This window comes from Cryptomeria japonica, chromosome 10 (assembly GCF_030272615.1).
Source record: "Cryptomeria japonica chromosome 10, Sugi_1.0, whole genome shotgun sequence".
NCBI classification, from domain to species: Eukaryota; Viridiplantae; Streptophyta; class Pinopsida; order Cupressales; family Cupressaceae; genus Cryptomeria; species Cryptomeria japonica.
Genome location: NC_081414.1, coordinates 373,385,638 through 373,390,709, shown reverse-complemented (window position 1 = coordinate 373,390,709; position 5,072 = coordinate 373,385,638).

Below are 5,072 nucleotides of genomic sequence, written 5' to 3'. Positions count from 1 at the left end.
TTGAGTGTTGTTACCAGATCATTGTAATACCTATTGATCTCTAACCACCTCAACAGTTGGAAAATCCCTTAACAGGGTAGCCTTAACCAGCTTGCTGAAAATCCTTTAACAAGGTAATTCAAAGCTACTGAGTTCGAAATCCTTTAGCTATTGAGTTCTTGAAATCCTCTAACAAGGTAACCTTTAATAGGGTTTAACCCTTAACCGGGTATTGTAGCCATCCCTTAACCGGGTGATCCCTAATAGGATTGGTTCCTAGCAGAACCTATTGTAATGTCTGCAACCGGACAAGGCTTCTAACAGAGTGGACTTCTAAAGAGTTCAAAAATAGCTTGTGGATATTCATGCCCATTGTGGTTTTTCCCAGTTGGGTTTCCACGTGAAAAATATGGGTGTCATGCATGATGCTTTTATCTTGTGATGCTTTTCTATTGTCTGTCAAGCATATGATGGTTCCGTGTTTAATGCTTGTCAATAAAACATGTTGAACTAGTTGTTATTATGGTCTGATGATAGATTACCTATTTTATGCATAAGGGTGAAATGGTAGTATAGTCTCAAGTTGAGTGAAAAGATAAGTGATTAACTGGTTAATGTTTGACTCAGACATTCTTAGCTTTACCAGTTGCACTCTGTTTCAAACCAGTATCACTGTCTGCCAGTCATTTGAAGTGTTTGTTGTCAAACCGGTTTTGGACTGTATTTTTGCCTGTACTGATTCACCCCCCCCCTCTCAGTACCAGTTTGGTACTATTCCCTCATCATTGAGTTATCAATTGGTATCAGAGCATCCTCCACTTCCTCTGTGTTATAAGCTTAACCGCTTGAGGTAAAGATCCTATTCAAATGATGAAGAGGGAAGGTCCAAAGTTTAACAGGGAAAATTTTAGTATATGGAAAGACAGGATGAAGATATACATTAGAAGCATGGGTGCTCAACACTGGAGCTATGTTGAGAATGTCTATGTTGCCCCTAACGATACTCTCACCGATGACCAAAAGAGAGAGATACAGGAAAATGGGCAAGTCATGGAAGCCCTAATTAGTAGTTTATCTAACATTGAGTTTATTGATGTTTAGGATAAGGTAAATCCCAAAGAGGTATGGGATACTCTTGAAAACATCTATGGCGGTGATGAGCATGTAAAACAGGCTAAGAAAGAAACCCTAAGAGGGAAGTTTGAAGATATGCGAATGGTTGAAGGTGAGACCATTCAATGGTATGGAATAAGAATCAAAACCGTTGTTGGAGATATCAAGAGTGCAGGTGGTAAAATAGAAGACTCCACTATGGTAAGCAAAGTCCTGAGATCCCTATTGCCGGTCTATGCAATAAGGGTTGCTGCTATTAAGGAGCTGAGATCAATAGATAAGACTAAGGTATCCTTGGACTCCATCATAGCAAAGTTGACAGCCTATGAGCTAAATAGTTTTGATGGCAATGTTCAAAAGACAGAATCAACTTTTAAAGCTTCTGCTATACCATCTAGAAAAGGAAAAGAAGCTAGCACTAGTGGTCAACCAAGACAGAGCAAAGACAAGGATGATGAGGAGATTTTGATGGTATTTGAAGCTCTCCTTGCCAAGAAACTTCCTAAAGGAACTGGTAAATACAAAGGTAAGCTACCTTTGAAATGCTTTTCTTGCAACCGGATAGGACATATTGCTGTAAACTGTCCTAATGGCGACAACAAGGACAAACCAGAAAGGTTCAAGAAATTCAAAGGAGGAAATTGGAGAAACTATTTTGTGGCAGTTGATGAAGGTGTCATAGATGAAGAATCAGAGGATGAAGAAAATGAAGATATTGTGTTTGTTGTTGTCAAGGAAGATGTGTTAGACAAGAAGGCTCTTATCTCTCGGTTTGATAATTCCAATGAGTGGATCATTGACAGTGGCTGTTCTCACCATATGACTAGTGACCAGAGCAAGTTTCTATCCTTGGAGGAGTATGATGGTGGTGTGGTTCACTTTGGTAATGATGTACCATGCATGGTCAAAGACAGAGGGTCCATCTCTCTTAATGGAAAGAGTAGTGCTGACAATGTGTATTGGGTTGATGGTCTTAGACACAACCTTCTGAGTGTTGCCCAGCTGAATGACAATGGCCTCACTCTGGAATTCAAGAATGGAGTTTGCAGAATCAAAGGAAAGAATGGTGAATTGGTGGCCACCAGCATGCAAACCAAAGGTAACCTATTTCATCTGAATGCAATTATAAGTACATGTCTTATGGCTAAATTTCATGATAGCTGGATATGGCATAGGAGACTCCACCATGTAAACTTTGATAACATTGTAAAGGCCAATAAGATCAAGGCAGTTAGAGGGTTGTCGGTGCTAAGAAAACTGGATAATACCTTGTGCAGAGAGTGTCAATTGGGGAAAATGTCTTCCTCAACCTTTAAAGGTAAATCTTTCACTGCTGACAACTTGCTTGATCTTGTGCATAGTGATTTATGTGGTGCTATGAAAACTAGGAGTGTGCAGGGTGATAGGTACTTCATGATTCTCACTGATGACTACTTAAGAATGATGTGGGTCACATTCTTGAAAGACAAGTCTAAAGCCTTTGTAAAGTTTAAAGCTTTCAGAGCACTAGTGGAGAAGGAAAGCGGTAAAAGGATCAAGTGCCTAAGAACTAATCAAGGAGGGGAATTCACTTTTGGTGAATTCAACCAGTACTGTGAAGAACATGGCATCAAGAGGCAATTGTCTGCCCCCGAGACTCCATAGCAGAATGGCCTAGCAGAGAGGAATAACCAGAGTGTGGTTGAAGTAGCTAGAACCATGTTGATTCAAGGAAAGGTAGATCACACCTTTTGGAGAGAAGCGATGAGCACTACAGTCTACACAATGAATCGGGTACTCAACAAGAAAGGTAAGGATAAAACTCCTTATGAGTATTGGACCGGTAAGACACCTGTGGTTTGCTACTTTAGAGTGTTTGGTAGCAAATGTTACATCAAGAGGAGTGAACACTAGAGCAAATTTGATGCAAAATGTGATGAGGGAATATTCCTAGGATATTCCACCAAGAACAAAGCTCTCAAGTGCTTCAACAATAGGGCTCAGAGAATTATGAAAAGCATCAATGTAAGAGTTCATGAAACCTCTGAGAAAACTGAGGAAATCGGTACTGAGCAAGCGGTAAACGAATGGTTGCAACCTTCTGGGAACCGATTGTCAGTCAACCGAGTACCAGTAACAGTGTTCCTACACCGGCAGATATAGATGCTGATATTGACGGAGATGAGGATGAAGAAGAAAAGCAAGAGGAATCTATCAAGACCATTCCTTGGTATGTCAAGCTGAATCATGATCCTAAGCAGATCATAGGAGATAAGGATGCAGGAATCCTTACAAGAAGAAAAGTCAAAGAAAACTCATGTATGATCTCTGAATTTGAGCCTAAAACATTCAAAGAGGCACATAACGATGAAGAATGGATGAAGACAATGGAAGAGGAACTTGATCAGATAGAGAAAAATGGTACATGGTCCTTGGTACCCAGATCGAAGCACAAAAATGTCATTGGTACCAAATGGGTCTTCAAAAATAAGCTGAATGAGGATGGCACAGTGATTAGGAACAAAGCCAAACTGGTGTGCAAAGGATATGCCGAAGAAGAAGGAGAATACTATGGAGAAACCTTTGCTCATGTAGCCAGATTGGAAGGAGTTTGTATGCTTCTTGCATATGCAGCTTTTAAAGGCTTAAAAGTATATCAAATGGATGTAAAATATGCATTCCTAAATGGTGTACTTGAAGAGGAAGTGTATATAGAGCAACCAGATGGTTTTGCCCTATCTGAAGACAGTGAAATGGTATGTAGGCTACATAAAGCCTTATATGGGCTAAAGTAGGCACCTAGAGCATGGTATGAACGCCTGCATTCCCATCTTGTGAAGATTGGATTTGAGAGAACAAGTGAAGATAGCAATATCTACTTGAAGTCTGAAGGAGATCAGATCCTGATCTGTGAGGTATTTTTTGATGACATTATCTTTGGTGGAGATTACAAGATGAGTCATGACTTTGCAGATGAGATGAAGAAAGAGTTTGAGATGTCACTCATAGGGGAGATTAAGTTCTTCATTGGATTGCAGATCCAACATATGAAGGATGGAATCTTTATCACTTAGTCCAAGTATGTCAAAGAGGTGTTGAAGACATTTGGCATGGAATATAGCAAACCGGTTGGTACACCAATGGTGACCGGTTGTAAACTATATGAAGAGGATGACTCTGCACTGGTTGATGAGAAGGAATACCGATCAATGATTGGTAAGTTGCATTATGTAGTGCATAGTAGACTGGATATTGCACATGCAGTTGGCATTACTGCAAGATTCCAGAAAAGTCCAAGAGAATCCCACCTAGTTGCAGTCCAGCGGATTCTTAGGTATCTGAAAGGAACTATTGACTATGGGCTATGGTATCCATACAATAATGATTTTAACCTAAAAGTGTTCACAGATGCTAATTAGGCTAGTAATGTAGATGACCGGAAGAGCACAACCAGTGGTGCATTCTTCCTTGGTGGTAGACTGGTCTCATGGATGAGTAAAAAGAAGAGTTGTATCTCTCAGTCTATAGTGGAAGTGGAGTATGTTGCAGCTTTCATGAGATGCACTCAGACAATTTGGATGAAGCATGTATTGAATGGCTTCAAAGTTCCTGTATCTGAACTGGTAAGTATATTTTGTGGCAATACTAGTGCAATTAATATCTCCAAGAATCCGGTTTTACATTCTAGAACCAAGCACTTTGAGCTTAAGTATCATTTCTTGAGGGAAAAGGTTCAGAACAAAGAGATTGCACTGGAGCATGTTTCCAGTAAGGAGCAGTTAGTAGACAAATTCACCAAGCCTCTCCCAAAGACTATATGTACATACTTAAGAGGTGAACTAAAAGCATATGCTCCACATCAGTCAGGTATTGCATAGTCAAATTTATTTTGGCTTGATGTGTTGAAGGATGCTACTCCTCAAGGGGAGTAGCATAATGGAACAGGAAAGCTTGTGCCTCCACTTTGGCATTGTTGTCAAAGGGGGAGAAGATGTGAAGCG